This window comes from Osmia lignaria, chromosome 13 (genome assembly GCF_051020975.1).
Source record: "Osmia lignaria lignaria isolate PbOS001 chromosome 13, iyOsmLign1, whole genome shotgun sequence".
NCBI classification, from domain to species: Eukaryota; Metazoa; Arthropoda; class Insecta; order Hymenoptera; family Megachilidae; genus Osmia; species Osmia lignaria.
This window is the reverse complement of record NC_135044.1, coordinates 7,166,368-7,185,394: the sequence shown is the minus strand read 5'-3', so window position 1 is coordinate 7,185,394 and position 19,027 is coordinate 7,166,368. Positions and strand designations below refer to the sequence as shown.

Sequence of the window (19,027 nt, the reverse complement as noted above, 5' to 3'; positions counted from 1 at the left end):
AAGCCTATCGTTTTTCGCCATTGATAACGTTCATTCAGTAAAACTTGATAGGGAACGCGAGACGAAGGATGTTCGACTGTGGTTTCGTGTAAATTCGAATAAACGAGCGCGACTGTAAAATTAGACGGTGAAACAAAGCTGATCCGATCGATCTTGATCCGAGGGACTCGTGCCCGACTACAATGGCCTGCTGATAATGATCCGTTGGTGTCGTATTTGCCCGAGTTTTCGATTACTCCGATCGATATCTCCTGCTTGCGGTTTTCTACCGTCCGAGGAGGTTCGAATCCGTAAAGGAACACCTTTCCTTTCGAGTCTGCTCGAATCATCCTTCGATTCAGTCTTTTCATTACGCTTCAAAATATCTGGCATGTAGAACTAACTAAGAAAAAAAATTTGACGTCCATAGTCAAATGGACTTTTCAAATTTCTGTCTTTTGACCATCGAAATTGACCCATCACGTTCGCTATCGTTCGAATCGAGCCGTCATCGCTCCCTCACCCTCTTTTCACGATCAACGCCATCAAAGCACCCACTTAATCCCACCTACTCGTCCACTTCACTCCGCGCATCCTCTTCAGTCTCTGTTCCCAACGCAAACAGAGTACTGCTGTTGCTCACCCCCCTATCTCTATATGTATGTTGCAGACTCTCATATCTAGGATACCTAGGAGGAAAAAGATAGCTCTTATCGATACCCCGTGCAGTCGCAGGACATCTGTACCTTCCGCTTCTGCGGTCGCCAAGCTGCAACTACGCCGGGTAAATATACCTTCCACGAATCGCGATTGAAACGATAGACCGGTTCAATGTTTCTATTATTATCGTAGACCGTGTAAGAGCAAATCAGTCGTCCAGAATGAAGGTAAGCGTCGCGGCGGTGAAGGGAAGAGGGTGAGATCGAAGGGGAAGGCGAAGAAGGGGCAGATGGTAGCGTCTTCTTCGCAGCCAAGTGGCAGCGGGCACGCGCCAACCGAGTCCGAACATCTGCCGTTACTTCCCAGGAGTACAAGAGAACCACCGACTCGCAGGCAACAGGCCATCTTCTAACAGGCAGTCAGCCCGAGTTTCTTCGTCCGTGCCTTTCTCGAGCAACCACCTACCTCACCGTCGAACCCTCTCTTCCTCTACTTTTTCCTCTCATTTTTCCCTGATCACCGCGTCTCATCTTCACCGGATACTTTTCAGCTTCACGTTTTCACAGATGTTGCACGAGCGGGGACTAAAATAGCTGATGGAACACTGCTGATCTTGGATCGAGACATCCTTGAACACTTCTGTGCATTTGGGACGAATCGGTAACCGATACTCGATGAATAATTTATTTCTTCTTAGAAGATGAAAATCTATTCACAGAGACGGTGTCCCGTATTCGACAGATGTTGAATATTTCCTTCGTTCTTGAAATTCTCTCCGGCGCTGCTCTTCAACATCGTAATACCTTATTGTGATGTTTCTTGAACACCGTGCAGACTATTTCTCTATTTCATCGATTTCCTTTTCTTCTTCTCCTCCTTCGCAGATGCAGTTTTTCCTTTATAACATTCACCGGGTCTCGTGCCAGCAGTCATCTCTCCTACCTCCACCCTCCTCTTTTCAGGCGAAACTTTCGATCTTCGCAGATGGCACGTGCTCGCACCACATCCCTGCTTTTTCTCTTCCTCTTCGATGATCCTTTGTATCTGCAAGAAGGAAATCCGTCGCGATCTTAAGCTCGTCATGCACGACCTGGCTCCATTGTAAGCTGGCACAATGATCCGAGCTGAAAACTCGTAGGGAAGCTGGGTCATCTCGGATTCGAAAGTCTCAAGTGGATGATCTATAAAAAAGGTGTCTTTTTTTTATTCTTACACTACACATACGATTCGTTATTTATCTTAATTACGAATAATTTTATTATTAATTAAAATGGTAATCAGAGCGATGAAAGAAAGTGGAGGAAGGACAATGGTATAGAACGATTCGTGCAATAAATCTCGTGTAATTTTTTTTTTCTCTCTATCGAGAACCCGTATGAGAGAGAGACAGCTGGATAAAAGAGGGTCTTCCTGGTCGCGGCTCGATCGTGCCAGATGTAAAGTGAAGGTAACCAAGGAGGAACTCGGATTTCCGATCGAGGTTCCTCCTTTAGTGTGGCCTCCCTTTCCTACCTTGATTGCCAAGAAAGATTTTATTACCCTTATGAAATTGAGCTACCGCAAATCGGCAGCCATGAATTTTTTACCACTTCAATATACTAAGGCTATTTAACATACCCATGTAACTTAGTATCTAGCTCTAATTCCATCATTAACTTCTGCTATTAATATTTTCAATTACATATGCAAAAGGAGTAAGGAAAGTAATCTCTCGGAGTGAGACCCATCGAGGCATCAATTTATAACCTGAGGTTGGATTGACCCAGAGTCCACCCATGGTGATGGAAGAGAAAAACTGTGTGGCCAGGATGGTACAGAGGTTGTCGCTTTTGGAAAATGTTCTCGATTCATTAGAAGGGAACGTGGCGCGTTAACGAGGCCAATAACGGTGCAGGCAGGTGCCACGTGCCGAGGACCACTGTCGGTGGCCATCATCGTACACTTACTTTCTTGCTGTTCACCAGTAATATTTTGAATGAAACAGTAACACAGGCCCGTTTGAGAAAGCGGATTAATTAAAAGCCCCTACGTGAGTCGATGGATGAATTTTTATCGATGGAATACGTCTTGACGTCCAACAAGGGCGATCATCGAACTCGGGCACGATCGTTCACTTTCCTTCGGTTGAATCGTTCCTCTTCTTGCCCGTTTCATTTCTTTTTCATTAATTTCTTCCCGTTGAACATTTTTGGGGAACGACGTTCCGAGCATTTAGCATATATCATTAAATCCTCGTTTAACGATCGTTTTCTCTTCCATTATTTTCCAATTTTTATCATTAATGACGGTAATGGCGATTTCCGATTTCACGCGTCGTTTCTTGGCATTTTATATTCCTCGCATCCCAGTGCTGCCTTTTTTTCTGTCATTTCCTTCGCAAGGAAACCCTCGTCGAAGGCTAAGCCAGCTGTTCACCCCTCGGCACGGAAGTAATCCTGGGCTATCGGCTTCCTCTGGGCCTGGAAAAAACGGAAGGTAAGCTGGTGAACGCGTTTAGAAAAAAGAATCCGAATTGATTCGGCGAGACGAGCGTATCTCGAGCGAGGAAAATCCGACCGAGCCACGCTTCCTCGTGTTTTAAACCGATTAAAAGATCGCCAAATCGATCCAGGCTTTCGATTCTCCTCGCTTCACGCTATTACCTTTTTATTCCAGATGAATTACGACTTCTGGATGCTGGAAACGAGGACCAGGCGTCTGTAAACCTTTCCAGGGAGGCGAAGAATGTGCATCTTCTCGGGAGAAACATTTTGTAAACACAGACATTTGCATCAAAAGATGATAATCGTAAAGTCAGCCGAAAGATCAAAGAAACACCTGTCACTCCAGAATCACCTGTCATTCGAGACTCGTACGAAGCTTATATTTTGACCATAAACATCCAATAATTGTGTTGTCACAGTCGCCTTAATAATGTTTCCAAGTGTCGGACAGGCTACCGACGGTAATGTACTCGTTTATGATACAAAGTTGCGGACCGTAGTCTGAACATTCTAATTACAATTTAATAATACATCAATTTCCCGCCTAATTGCAGGTTGATGTTCGATCGCAGGTGAACATTCTGTCGTAGACATTTCACGCATCTATTACAGTGAAAACTATCAATTATAAACGGAGCAAGTAGCTGATAAATATTAATGATATAATTTCGACGAAATTCCAACTTCGTGAGTTAAACCTTTTCCAAGTTGGATAAAAGATCGCAGGGGAATTATTCGGCGTATCTACGATCTTCCCTCGCAGGATTACGCAAGGAGTCGTCGCGAAAGGGGAGAGATATGGTAGGAACGTGGAGGAAAGGATTTGGCAAAGATTTCGTGAAAGATTCCCAGAGTATCGAGGAGGGCGTAAAAACGACAGATTGCCGGCTTCGATCGAGACAAGTCGAAGGGTTTGCCAGCCGGTCGACTCGTTTCTTTCACTGGCTTTCGCTTCGCTACACGACTGACTCCTGCCCGCGAGGTTTTCACCCTTGCGAGACCTTCTGGAAAGCCTTCACCTTCTCGCCCCATTTCTTCTCGCTTTATTCCCTTACCTTGCAATTTCTATGAAAAGTAAGTCTATCAATTTTTTCGACCTGTATATCTAATAAGCGTACCACAAGGTAGGCTCCAACTGTGGACCTTCTGTTTTTGTAAAGGGTTAATCCATCTTTCCAGAGGCTCTGTCACGAATAATACTAATTTATCGCGTTTCCAGGTCGAAAAAGATCTCGGAAAGCGTCTCGACGTCGATGGAACACCTGAAAGGAGGGCACCAAAGGGTGAGTCTCGTGGTTAGATCGGTACGTTGGCCATGATCAGAACACTTGGGAGATTCGGTGGTTGTGCACGGTTTGCAGATAAGAAAGAAGACGCTCCGGGGCAACGGTAGTCGGAGTCGGGGAGGTAGAGGGCGAGGAACAGCTGCGAGACACCCCAAGTGTACGAAGAATCTTTTGAATCACTGACTGGCTGCTGTACGGTTCTCTTGTCTTCCCCCGATCTTCTTCTTCTTCGTCGTCATCGTTCCAACGGTCGTTGCCAACAGTCGATGGAAATGAAGGAACGAATCGATTTGCGTTCAGGATAAACTTTGGGGACACCGGAGGGTCGTTCTTCTTCAACCACCGACCACGTCGTTTCTCACTATAATGGATCTCTGTGATTTCCTTGTACTCCATTATTTACGTATGACCGTACTCGCAATTAACATTTTATAATTGCAAAACGTGGTTAGGCAAATGTCTATAAGAAGGTTAAATTCTTAAAATCATAGTTCTCTTATTTTTCTATTTTGACATTGTCCACTATTATAATCGCAATTCTTTTCGTTAAGAATTGTCCTTCGAATCGTTGGTGTTGTCCTGGAGTCAGACCATACGAGTCATCGACACCTGCCCATACCTGGACTCTTCTAGTTCCCTTGACCCAGTCCTCTTTCTGTTGGAACGACCGTTGCGATTTCAGCGGGTCGTTTGCGTAAGGAAGACGATCCATAGGGGAGGATCTAAAATTCAAAAGATCCACCGTCAGGGGTGTTTATAAGAAGAATGAAACGTGTTGGCACAAAAGATGAATTCTTCCTGATGATTAACAGCCACCAAAACACTGTGTACGTTAACGTCTTATACCTACACCAATTCAAAATAATAAACTAAGGTATTGGATTAAAAAATTCACCATTAGACATGATAGTTTCAATACCGTCTGCATATTGATCTCAATTTTCCAACCGTGAAATGTGACAGGAAGTTAATCCAAACGACGTAGATCCACAAAGAAGCCAAGTAACGATAACTCAACAGTCTGTGCTTTTTTCACCCCTTTCTCGACCGGTGTTCTTCTCCAAAGGAACGTCGGAACCAGGAAAGAGGGAAAAAAGAGGAATAGGGCGAAGAAACTTTGAAAATCCCGTGTCATGCCAACGGCAGAGGGTTGAACAACCCTACGCGAGCCTTTATTAAGCACCGGAGACTTATTCTCGGTGCCAGACGGCGTGCAGTAAAAAGGGGGAAGAGGAAGATCCTGGCAACCCTTTCTCTAGGAAGACGCCAGGTTCCGGCATAGTTTACGACCTTTCCACTTTCGTTTTCCTGCTTTCATCGTTCGTTGCTGCACGGGAACGTTTCCAAGGAATCCGTGAATCGATCGATGCCTCGGAATCGGGTAATCAATGGATTGAAATCGTGGAACGTTCGGGGCGAGGCTTTTATTAGAAAACTTTTATAACTTTTCTTTAAGAATAGATAATTTCTAATTTTAGAATGGAAGAAAGCTGTGCTCGCACCTGCAAGCTTTTCCGGTTGGAAAATAAAAGATGGAAATACGTCCGTGCAGAGTGTTTGCAGAATCTGTTTGCAGAATCCGCTTTCCATCGCTTTCAGCGTACGCAACATCAAAGCTGATCCAGGATTTTCCACGGGCATCAGTTTTCACCGTACCTGTGGAAAAGGTTCGTCTTCCTCGATTTGCCTTCGACCGCAAATCGTTTTTTGTGTACATCGCAGGTGAAGGTTTCGTAAAAATCAAACAAAGATTCTTTTTTTTTTGTCTCGACATTGTATCCCTCTGTTCACTTGCATTTCATTTCGGTGTCTATCAGCCTGCCGTGAAAGGAATCGTGCAAAACCCAACTACGACCCCCGAAGCTGCACCCCACGAGTCGCGTTCCCCGTTCGCCGATAATCTCCAGAGATTATTTCCGGGACGCAGGAATAAAGGGACGAAAACCTGTACGTGCTCCACATACGCGTACAGAGTCGTTGGAAGAAGAAGCATCCTTCAAAGATGGCACATGCAGAGAAACAGAGGTTCTTTCTCTCCTCTCTGGGAGCATCTGTTGCATCGTGCATCACCACCACCACTGGAAGGCACCATCGCTACCACCGGCCCCGACGACCACCAGGTGCTAACCCACCTTCCGTGTCTCCCCATCGTCGTCTTCGAAAAAAACCTTCCTCGTACCCCTCCCTCTCTGTTCTGCTCCCTCCTTTATTCCCTGAGATTTCCACCATCTGCGTCTCTGCGCCACCCCTAGTCGCCTCTCCGTCCAACAGGCATGCTCGACTATAGGAACGTCCTCGTTAGACATCCTCGAAGACTTCTGGCAACCACCTTCTGCCAAACACGAGACTAATTGTCAGCCATCGTGGCTCGGCACGAGGTGATTTCTTGCTTCGAACTGGACAGGGTGCTGCGTGTTGATGCAGCAACTGTTGATGGATGCTGTGGTAAACGCGTGGAGGGAAGAGCATTGATTCACACGGAAGTAATGGCGAAGGAGGGGATAATCAGAGCTGGGTGTTAATGGTTAAGTATAGGCTACATCGATAGGGTGTAATGGCGTTGGTAGAAAAATGGTCGGGAGACTTGACTTTACCTTCGCAAAATCGTTAACCAAATCTCAGCAGGGATGGAACTAGAAAACTGGTCCTTCTTTTTCTATGCATACAGGTACAATGGGCAGCATCTACCGGTTAGGTTCGTTCGAATTTTCAAAGTTTTCTTCAACGGCGAGAGTCGCTAATGGGGGACGAGCCGTTGTGTCGCGAAAAGGGAAGAAGGTGACAGAGCAGGGAGGAAGAGGGTGTGGCACCCCGCATTCTTCCTTAGGGGCCGTGTACAGGTACGTGCCCCATTGTGATTACTTCCCCTCGCGGCGGGCCCCACGAACTATGCAGATTCCCCTTCTTTCCAGAGAAACTCCAGCGTCGGCGACTTTGCACATCGGGCAACACCTGATGAACGCATTCATCGACGGACACGCGATGTTTTGAGAACTCCATCCAGAAGTATCGATCCCACCTTCCTGTCCGTTGACTCTGCCCGCTGACCTGGACTGTCGTATTGTCATTTTGGTAGAAAGTTTCCAGGAAAATGGTACGTGTTTTTAATGCTATGCTGGCTATTCATTTCGGTTTGTGCCTCGACGATGGCTCTGTTTAGACAGGAAACGATGAAGAAGATCCAAACGACTGCCTTATAATTATATGGACATGAAAGAGGAAAAGCTCAAGATTATTTCAGTTATGGTAAAATTGAGATGGCAAGCTAAGATACGGATTATAACATAATTTCTATCAACATAATTGACGCTTAATCCGCGTACGAATTATAGATCGCAGCCGTAATTACAGCAACAGAATCATTGGAAACGGTTCATCGAGTCCAGCTTATTAGCCCAACGATAAAATAATCGTTGGCAGTTTGTAGACGTATAATTACCTTGATCTCGCTGCAATTACCTTTCGTTATACCTGTCGGCTGTGAGAACAGGTTGCTACTTTGTGGAACTCGAGTACCACGTGAAGACAACGGTATCTCTTCCATTCTTAGTTCCAATATAAAAAGGTCTATCGTTACAAGAACCATTTAATTGCACGAAATATGCAGTCTCAAGGTGTTAATGAATAAAATAAAAAATAACAGTATTAAGTCTCCCATGAAAGTCTCAAAGCGAGCCAATAACAATCCACCCTATACTATTCTCTATGGAACTGGCATTAAAGCTCCCCTGTTATGTCTGCGAGAGACGAGTTAAAAAGTTTCTGCTTTCACAGCTGCTGCTCTGCTACCCATTGGAAAGTTGTTTATACTTTCGCGAAGCTGTGTACGGTATTATCAGCAAGATTCAGAGAGAGGAGCAGCAGCACGCGAACAGAAGGAAACTCGGGCGACAACTTTCGTAATACAACAGTTCGCGTGTATGTATAAATTCGTTCAGTTTGCGCAGGTGATGCAACCGTTCTTATATCTCGTAGAAAATGGACAGATTGTTCGCTGTTCACGTATTTGGTCACGACTATCTGTCACCCCCCTGCTATTGTCATTTCATGCTGCTACTTTGGGCATGACAAATATTATCCATTTTATTATTAAAATCGTCTAATTTGATTTTCTTCAATATTTTGCAGGTTTTAACATCATCTTGGGTTCCTAAGAGCCAAGGCAAATGGTATCTATCTTCCCCTTATCCAAGAGAAGCATGCGTTACCCTTTTCTAAGAAGGAGGCAATATTCATCCCGATTACCTTGCTAATTACTCATCTCGTGTAAATTAAGCATATAGTAACTGTGGTGTATGGAGGGAGCCAGCCTCCCCTTCGAGGGAGAGAAGGCTAAGGTGCCCGGCAGCGTACAAAGCGTTTTCAAAGGGCTCCACCGAGTGCAGGGGTGTTTTTTTTCTCGAGGGTGGATGAAAAGATAAAGGAGTCCTCGAACTAACAACCGGGAAGGTGGAAGAGGAAACGGTGAAGGTAGGTCGCGGGTGCAACGGGTTGCATCTTAAGCCGGTTCCTCGCGCAGGGTTCGGCTGCTCCCACGCCCAGACGCTTCGCGATAATGTAATTCCTTTCAACCCTGGTGAACCTCGAAAACCGTGGGATGTTTCTACTCGGCTTACACCTTTCTTCTTCTCTACATTTTGTCTCCATTTTTTACCCTACTATCGGAAGCCCTCCTTGCATCCACCTGATGGTTTGGAAACGGTGAACGGCCCAGTCCAAAAGTATATTCGTATCGCAACGAAGCAAAACGAGTCGCTTACGTCTAATTGGCTGTTGGTCGAACGAAATTTTGAAAACAAGCGAAAGTGTAACGATCGCTATCGCGAAAGCGGCTCTAATTAGAAACAATGCTACTAGGTTATCGTAATTAGATTGCGATAAATCGACCGCAGACCGTTGACTTGCAAATTCATCTGGTCGACGTTTTCTTTCCTCGATTTGGAAATCGAATGATAACGAAACAGGAATCATTCACAGTCGTTAACGATCGGTAACGCTGACAATAATTAAAGTCTTTTTAACGACCGAACGTTACGATTTTCTTTTCAGATCGGATCTTTCCTTACGCGCTGTTATGCAGGAATCAGTAGACTAGTAAATTCAGGTAACTTCTATTATTCACGGAACGAACGTACGAACGAATTGGAGCATGAAGGGAGAGAAGTGAAGCATGCGACGATGTACGAATAGATGTAGCGTGGCAGGAAAGCGGTTTTGCTTGGTAATTGATTAATTTCGTGCAGTCGTACGCGGAAGCTCCGAGTAAAATTCAAGTTACAAAACCCCTTTATAGAATTTGAATACTAATGTTAAATATTTTTGTCAATTCGTTTGTCACCTGGCTAAAACATCGCAATGTTGCATCGTTTCGCAGGCCATCAGCTTTCAAAGAGAGACAGATGAGTAGCTGGACCACTGGCTGGTAGCCGGTGTACGTACGTGCAGCAGGTGAGCAGTAGGTCAACTCAGCTCACGTGCACATTTATATGCGTTGCCTGATGCTCGATTCAAGAAAGTTCTTTGTTTCGTTCGGGATACACCGTTTGATCGGACCTATTCCCCTTAAATTAGCAAACAGAAGAAACTCGAGAAACGTGGCTTCGTTCACGTGGAACGAAACTCGAGGATGAAAGGCAGGTTCTTTTTGCGACAGCAGATTTCCTTTCTCAATCTTACCATCGCGTGGAACTAATTGACCTTTTTCTTCAAAAATCGCACAAGTTGCTTAAGTAGTCGGTATAATTGTATTTTTATTACTTAACAGATTGGAGATTGAAAGAGAGGAATGATTAATTCCCGAATTGAATAATTACATGGACCTTTTATGACACTGGCTTAAGACACCGGCTGAGACTTCTTCGGATCCCATTCCGAGTGTTCGTACAGCCGTTACCCAGACACAGCCAGCATTAAACGATCACCAACACAAAGTTAAGGGGAGTCAGGTAGTAAGGTGGGTAGGTGGTAGGTAGTAGGTAGGTGCATACGCGTAGCGTGGGAAGGTCCGGCAGCTGAGAGCAGAAAGGGCCCCAAAAAGCGGCTGCAGCTTCTTCTTCTTCTTGCCTGTTGCTGCTGCGGCTGCCCTGTGCCTCGGCCCTTCCTTGCCCGTGGGACCTGCCTACTTCTTCTCGATATACGACCACTCTACTATCCACCATTCAGATGGCCACGGTCTGCTCGACTTTTCCTTCCATCCAGCCGTCGATAGCGACGCGAAATTTCATTGTTCATTCTCAGCTGCGATCACTGGTGCACGTGAGGTGTCACCTAGTGATGGATTCTTTGAAAGTAACCTACGCTCAACCAGCCACCATCCGTCCGTGAATTGCAAACTTTATTTCTAAGAAATTCTTAACTTTCCCTTAAGTCTAACGTGCAATCTATTTTTTTAAATATTTCAATTTTCAAATGCTATGTTCTTTGCAGTTGGAATCCAAGGATGAGCCATCTTAAAGCATCTCTGTAGAAATAAATTTCTCATTTGGAATTCAGATACGCCTTTTTCCTTTTTTTTTTGCAGCAGCAGCAGCAACAGCAGCGGCACATTGAATCTCCCCTGTTCTTCAACGCCACCGAAGAAACATGGGAAGGTAGTATCCACGGTGATTCCCAATCGCGGATGCGAGACGTCGCGACGACAACGACGACAAGGACAAGGAGAACTACGACGACATCCTGTCCCTTGAATTGAAAGGACGGGCATTCGGTGAAGGTCTCATTATTAATTGTTCGAGTTCCTGCTCAAACACTGAGATTAAATCCGGGAGGAACTAATCCGGCACGTAGTGCCTCTTTATTCTTGCCTGTCCCACGTAGAGAGAGAGACCCTAACACAATCTCACGCGTCGCTTCTATATATGTTTTCTTACAGCGATATCGGGCTGTGTGAATTGTAAATACACGGACGAGATGAGACAAACACCGAGGAGACCACGCACGAAGGCATCGTGAATGAAATTTCAACCCTTGAATCACTGGCCTCTTCTACCTGGAATGCATGTATTGTCTTCGAAGCTGAATATTAATTAGGAGTTAAGGAATAAATTTTCTAATTATTCATTAACAGAGCTCGGCTATGATTATTTTACAATTGTGAATAGAATGACCATTGGTCAAGAATGAAATTTTTCGATATCTCGACAGACGGTACCCCAAAAAGTATGCCATTCCTAGCACAGACCAGATAATCCCGAAGAACAATATCTGCCAGCATCCCAAACAGCCGGCGTATTTTTGCGTGCCAGAAGGTAGTTCCAGCCCGAAGGATGAAAAAGAGACGGAAGTTCGAGGATGAGGAAGAAGAAACGAAGGATCGACGGGGGGGTATCGGAGATGAGAGTGGCCGGTCGATCGGCGGCTTCGAGAGCCAGATGCAAGATTTACAGACGGAACGGAAGGAAGCACTTTTGTGTTTATTACGCGCCATTTTTTCGGCTCTCCACCCATGTACGAATAATAGTGGGAGGGGAAGGTCGTTCCTGTGGGTACGTAGCGGGCTCTGAGAACGAGGGAAGCTGCCGCTTCCTGTCCCGCATTCGAATTCGAAAGGATCCGCGATCACGGTGTAAACAGCGCTGTGTTTTAAAACTGGATTTCGTACTTCTTCTCGGTAACGTTGCCGTACGAGCGGGAGGAGAGGAATTTTTGCCGGCAGTCTTTTCGACGTTCCTCTGCCGGATGTTATGAATGCCTCGTCTGAGCTTTTTACTTCTGTTTTCGTTTTTTATGCTTCCATTCAGTCTCCTCTCTCTCTCTGTTCAACGACTGTTTCGCGACACTTGTTCGTTGACCAAGCTGGTAACAGGGATAGGGTGGTTTGTTCCAAGAGATTGAGTCGAAGAAAATTTGCTCGAGCAAAGTGTAAAATTAGAAAACAGAAGGTCCAATCTGCGGTATGGAACACGTTTGGTAGGTAGAACCCACAGATGAGATTCATCGTCAGATGGGTGGTTGATTCCACGCCCACGAACGAAGGAGGGTAGATAGGAAATTTCGATAGGAACCTTGATTTCACCCTCAAGAAGGGCTTGATACCGTGCGAAAGTTACGATTGCCATCCATTTGGCTATCGACTGGGAAACAAAGATACCTAATATGATTATTATTATAATAACTTATTAGTTATCTTAACCCTTAATTAATATGGTAATTATTTTATTATATATCTTATTTGAAAACAAGTTGAATATTTATTAAAAGAATTTCTTTCTTGTATCAGGCTCGGGGAATAAAAGAAGAGGTTGAAAGAGGAAACGAGAGCAGCAGCGTTGTGTGGGAATATTCACGGAAGAAGGAGGGATGTAGAGGGCGGAAGTGGCCCGTACAAGGAGGCTGCAATCACCTTGGCTTCCGCTACATTGAGGGCCACCGATACAACTCAACCACCTTGTGTTTTTCATCCTTCTTCCTTCACACGTGGTGGTAAGAACGCTTAACAGCGTGTATTTCACTTTACTTCTGCGAACAGAGGCCTAAAATAAGTGGTCCTCCCGTTTCCTTCCTTATTTTCTTTCCCGCGCACGACCATCCCTCTGCTCTTCTTGTTCTATCTTTCTTCCGCTTTAGTAAATTAAATTTCGATTAAATTTCGATTGTCCTAGTCCCGATAAATCACCTAACGAGGCACGAAACCGTGAAATTTCAGCCAGCTATAGAATCGTTTCTTCGTCTGGGCCGGGCGAGAGGCTAAATGAATTAACCGGCGAGCAGAGTTAATTAAAATTCGAGCTGACGAATGGTCACAGAAAAGGAGGGTGGATAACCAAGGGTCAGTCGGGCAGCTGACAAGATAATTCTCTTTGTAGAGCCACGTCAGTTGGTCAATTTCGCTAAACGGATGAACGCGATCTAATGAAGCGAGAAGATGGATCGCTTCCACGCCTTATTTATCTTCATTGCTTAAATATTTTTTTCTTGATCTTTCACCTTGGAACGAAGAGAAATTATTTTATACGCCACAGCTTTCCGGCGGTGACCATCTTATCGTAAGGATTCGAATAAGAATTTATTTATTCCTCTTGTTTACCGGGAAATTAATTTGTCAATTAGCATAAAGCCAGGTGAGCGTGTCGCCGTGGCGGATCGACGAGGAGACGATAAATCAAGGAAGGGACAACGTGGTTGCGCTTCGAGCGGCTTGCGCCCGTACGCGGGACGCACTCCCATTAGCGCGATGAATTCGCGTCACGTAGAAGCCGCGTGTGGGAAATGCTGGGACAATACTCGCGCGACTTCTATGACGAAGCTGTGCATTGTTATGGTAAAAATGCCAGCCACCATAGCTGACTCTCTTGTCGATTTAATCACCGACGCCGATCGACGCCTACCTCCGATACGTGGCAACTTTTCTTTATCATCCGTGATTTTTTTTTTTTCTACGATACAATCACAAGTGCGTCGATAGATTACGATTCGTGAAATTCGTGAAATTCGTGAAACGAAGTATTTAAATCAAATTGAAAGTTTTGAAAATTAAGAGTATTTTATTTTTTTCTAACATTCAAGAAATAAATTGATAATTCTAGCATATTCGAGTAACTTTGCAGAATATTTAGAGAGGAATGTTAAAAAGGCTAGCTCGTGGCTTACGAAATCTTGTCTTCCCGTGAAAATAAAAGAAGCATTGTCTGAGACACCGACAATGAACCCTTCGAATAATACCGAGCTACGTATGGCCGTTCATTCCGAAATCTACGTGTTCCAGCGAATCGTGATGGCTATTTTTCTCCGTTAGCTTCCCGTGGTACGCGACGGTGTAGGTAAATGGAAATCACTGTTGGTTTTTTGTTCACCGTGTGACAAAAATTCACCGCTGGCTACGGAAAGTTTTCAGGTGAAACCTGTGTTTCTCGACGATACCGGAATGTGACTGAATTACGGAATGCGCTTCGAACGAATACAGTTTGGGAAAAATATCGCGGACGATCGTTGAACTTCTTTCGGGCAGTCGACTTAAGAATGTTCGTTTCTTCTTTCCAGAGAACGGTGTTCGAGCCAGGTATACCTTACAGCTTGAACAAAGGGAAAAATGGAGAAAAAACGAGCGAAATAATTTGATACGTTGAAAAATTAGGGGATACTCCAGCTGTACCGCAAAATTCTTTGGGGCACATTTGTTTTTTTTTTTTTTTTTTCGTAGGCATGCACATTCTGCAGAGTCGGCGAAGAAGGAACGGTATGGCATCTCCGAGGCATCTTTTCAACCCGTTACGAAGGATCGCCTCCCTTCTGTGCGGTCACTCTATAGAGGCCTATTAATTTCCAATGATCTTCTGGGGTAACCAGCTGCTGACGAAGAGAAGAAAAAAAGAAAAGGATCCACGAAGGTCGAGCACCGATGCTCCATCTCTCCTGTTTCTTCGCCCTTTTGTCGTTCATCGTCAGATACGTTTCGTTTGAAGCAGAAGAAGCAGCCTATCTTTCTCTCGCAGCCCAGTTGTTGCCTCATCCCGACGAAAGAAAAGCGGAGAACAGATGCCGCTTCTTCTTCGTTGCCGTGCTTCTCTCTCTCTCTCTTCTTCCCTGTTGTGCCGCAGGTAACGCGCAGTCAGATGCAAATCGATGCTTTTCCTAGGACGTGCCCCTTTCCTTATTCTCCGCCTCGAGTGCCACGCCATTGTCGCTTTTTCTTCCTTTTCCAGGCTTTTCAATGGCGGAATGGAAACTGGTACGCGGGGGAGACGATCCTTGGAAACGGTCTTTGTTAACGGAGGACAACGAGCGCGACCACCATTTGTTTTGGCAGGCTGCGGTTACGAAGGTTCGTCACGCTACTGATTACAAATGGGATGCACCGGAGATATTGGGACCTTTGGGATCGACGAGGTAATTGGTCACGCTCGAGCCCTATACTCTGGGGTCGCTATAAAAGTTTTGAGAACATCACAGTAACAGTGGCAAAACAACTGAGCTAATTAAAACACAGTCTATTTATTCGACAGACCCAAAGTATGGGTCCTAGATTATAGACACTTTACAATCTTATCGATAGACAAATATTAATTCGTCAATTGTCACCAGGTACGACGGACTACCTCTCGGTAGGATGCTGCCGAAACTCGGAACCGAGACAAGGGCCCGTATTCGGCGCACAAGTTATTTGTTTAGGAAGTTGCTCGGCCCTGAACGAGAAATCAGGCCGCGTAAGTAAGCAGGAAGAGGCACGAGAGGAAGGAAGGAAGGAAGGAAAGGAGCGGAAGGAAGAAGGAAAGAAAGAAGAGGCCCGGTTGCCCGCGACGGGAGAAACAGCAGCTGCAACACCCGATACGTATCATGTTGGGCCCGGGGCGTGGTGGGGAATATGCCCGGCAGGGTCACTCCGGAGAGATTATTATCATTTGTATCGGGGCCCGTTCGTGAGTCTCCGTGGACGGTCGGCTGAGTTCGGGCGCGTGGCACGCGTGCCGTATCCCCCACTTTACCTGCCGCCACGAAGAAACAGGCCCATTCTGGCCCGCTCGGTCCCCGCGTATACCCTGCTAGGGTGTCTTGGATATTACGACGCCACGCCGCTCGTAAACTGGGACATTGTGCTCGAAATGAATGCGAAACACCCGATCCGGACCCGCATTTAATTTTTATATCCCTAGATGTCATCATTATCTGCTATTTCTGGCCCCAGTTGGTCGATTGGACAATTTATGCCCGTTTTGTGCGATACCATCGAGCGGGCAATATTGTCGGATAAGAAAGGAGTAGGATAAAGAAGTCAAAAAAAAAAATTATTGAAGCCTGTCGTATAAAGATTCACGGTTCACTGACAGCTGTAAGAACACTTTAATTCGTACATCGTGACTAAACTAGCGTGGCGGGGCTTTTTGGAGCGTGTTGGCCGAGAAACGGGAGATCGCTCCTGGACAGGCCCCTTTTTAAGGTACCAATCGACCCTCGATAAATCTCCGTCAATCGGCTGGAAACGTCACACAAGCATTAAAGGGGATTCTACGAAGGATTACCAGTCATTACATGAATCACCCTGATCCAACCGTGTACCCATATAAACGAGTTCAACCCGCTTAAATACGAGCGCGTATTTCGTGTCACGAACTTTCTCTTATTGTATCGTTCAATCATTCTCGATTTTCTTCCAAGAAAACAATGTTATAGCCGAACAAAGAGCGGTCGGACGTTTCACTTTTGGCGACACCCTGACTGCTTAGGATGTTATTCGAAGAGAAAACTCTGTTCGATAAGATATCACTAATTTTCATTGGAAATTGCAAAACTCTGTTAACAGGTTTGCGTATGAAATTCAGAATGCGTTCGTGCGTGGTGGTTTGGTCGATAGCCGCGGTACACGTGAATCCATCACGCGACTCCCTTCGTTCCTTTCTTCGTTGGCCGCTCTTTCATTCATACGTGCTGCCATATAGAAAGACCGTTCATGTAGGTACACGCGAGCGTGTTGGGTCGTAACGCATCGGCACATGCGCTCGTTGCACTGGTATGCGTACTTAGGCCGGACTCAATGAACTGCTGACGGCTTAAGGTAGTACAGAGTACGCGGTCTAGTAATGGGCACACGTGTGCACGACGACCGCGTGTATACCTACGTCTTCTTGCGCGCTATGATTGCTGGTTTACGCTCATTCCGACCAAGAACCGCCATTTACTAAGTCCTAACGCTTTATCGGTTCGTTAGTCCTGGACGGATCGATCGAACGATGGATGCGCCGGCAAATAACCGGTGATTTCCTTAATTTCTTCCCGCTTACCATCCTTCATTGCCCCCTTTTTTTTTCGTTTCAATGTCTCGTCCATCTGCCTGTTTATTCGATTCCTTCGGAAGGCTTAATTTCTGTTCGATTGCGGCATCTGCCTCGCGTAAGGGGTAACGAAGGAGTTCTAATTCTCTTGATCTCGTGGATAGAGGATGGGTTCTTGGTCAAGACACGTAGTTCCCTGCGTTTAGTCGTCCACACGAGCGAGCCATTTATGAGCGAAATAAGGGTACAATATGGCCGACGTGCTGTCGCTGATTCGATTAATCATGCGTTTGAATGCCGGCTTCGAATTTCATCGCTGCTGACGGACCACGCGACAGCGGAGCCGCTTATGCAGGTGAAGCGCAAAATTGGCCGATCTCGAACGGCCGTGCAATGATCGTAGATACAATGATTATGTTAATTAGCGTCGCACGAGCGTCTCTGCAGGCGATCGTTGGCCCCGGCGTGTCTCATCTAAGCCCGGAGGGGTGCCGGGACCAGAGTTTCGTTTCGTGGTTATCAGACGTACCAGAGAAATGCGGGTCTGGTGTCGCGTTATCCTAAATAATCCTTATCTTCTCGATGCTTTCGGTGGTCGCGTGCCGGTAATCTATAGTACTAATTCACGCTCGTATCTTATTCAGCGGAAATACATAACCGGACAGGGTGAAAGCACATTGTCCGGTGATATCGACTTTGCTCTTCTGTCTAAATAATAATTGACAGAAATGCCGATTATCTTCGTATCATAATCTGTTTCTACGGAACAGAGGAATACAATCCCCGTCCGTACAAGTGTCATCGAAAAGTGTGGTGCCGGAACGAAGAGGCGGTGTGCGAAGAGTTACGGAGAAAAGGATGGAAAGGAAGGACTACTGGTGGCGTGGTGGTAGAAAGGCCGGAAGTGGTTCCATCTGGCTCCCCCGTTGGTCTGACCTGTTGAACCACCTCGTGACCGGAAGTATACCATACACCTACGGGCACCACGCTCGTCCCCCCGTCCTCGTTGGTGCACGCCACGAAAACAACAAAGGCTTCTTTCTGTCCCGTGACACCTTATCACTCCTTGCCGGCAATGATTTCCTATTTTGTGAAACAATGTTTAAGATCGTCAAGCTGGTGAATTGGTGAACTAATTCGAAGACCAACGTTTATGTCGTTAGATTTACGATTTCACCACTGCCCTCGGCACTTTGCGGGAGCCGGACAGGCTGCGAAAACTAAACAGAGGGGAGGAGAGAGCGAAAAATGCGATTCGCGCCGGGCAACAATAGGGGGGAACGTCGATTCGTGCCCGAGACAGGTCCAGAGCATTATGTTCCGAATACAAAGGCTTGCGAGGAGCAGTATGTGCACCGTAATAATCTGTCACCCCGTGCACCGCTGCGTATACTTACGCGTTTTGTGCAGAGGGGTAGGCCGGCTACCAAGGGAGAGGTTCGCCGCACCCCATCAGCTTTTGCAGCGAGTGACGTCAGACTGACCCAGGAGACTTTTGCGTATTACGAACTAGTTCAAAAGAATCAGGAAGGGTGACGCGAGAAAATGAGAGAGAGAGGAAAACGTCTGCCAACTGTGAACCCTAACTCGAAAGTTCGCGGAGGAATCGAGTACTTATGGAGCGCGGGAAAAAAAAATTGCATCTTATAAAACGATTTCCTTCGAGGCAACGAGGGGACCAACCCCTTGCCATAATCAAATTAACGAGTAGTGGGCCGGTGGATGTAGATGGATCACGCGCGTATCGCGACTCGAGCCCAACCAGGCCGGGCTGCCGGTAACCCGTTCGTTCGGTCACGGCGTATCGCGGCACGTAAGAAGTGTAATACGCTTAAAAAGAAAGGTATGACGTCACGAGGAGGTGGCACGCGGCGCGTGCCGTCGGATGGGGTACACGGAGTTATCGTGGCCCGTG

At 46.1% G+C, this 19,027-nt stretch overlaps 1 long non-coding RNA gene across 1 annotated transcript; it reads left to right on the top strand.

The window, feature by feature from the left end:
• Positions 1–3,475: 3,475 nt before the first annotated feature.
• On the top strand, positions 3,476–12,363 carry LOC117602024 (uncharacterized). Its single transcript, XR_013063276.1, has 15 exons — positions 3,476–3,583; positions 3,677–4,878; positions 4,960–5,282; positions 5,372–5,410; positions 5,475–5,789; positions 5,887–6,075; positions 6,226–6,932; positions 7,077–7,248; positions 7,321–7,502; positions 7,569–8,326; positions 8,537–8,878; positions 9,458–9,629; positions 9,783–10,041; positions 10,173–10,361; positions 10,929–12,363. It is a non-coding gene; the product is annotated as an uncharacterized LOC117602024 (long non-coding RNA).
• The last annotated feature ends 6,664 nt before the right edge of the window (positions 12,364–19,027 follow it).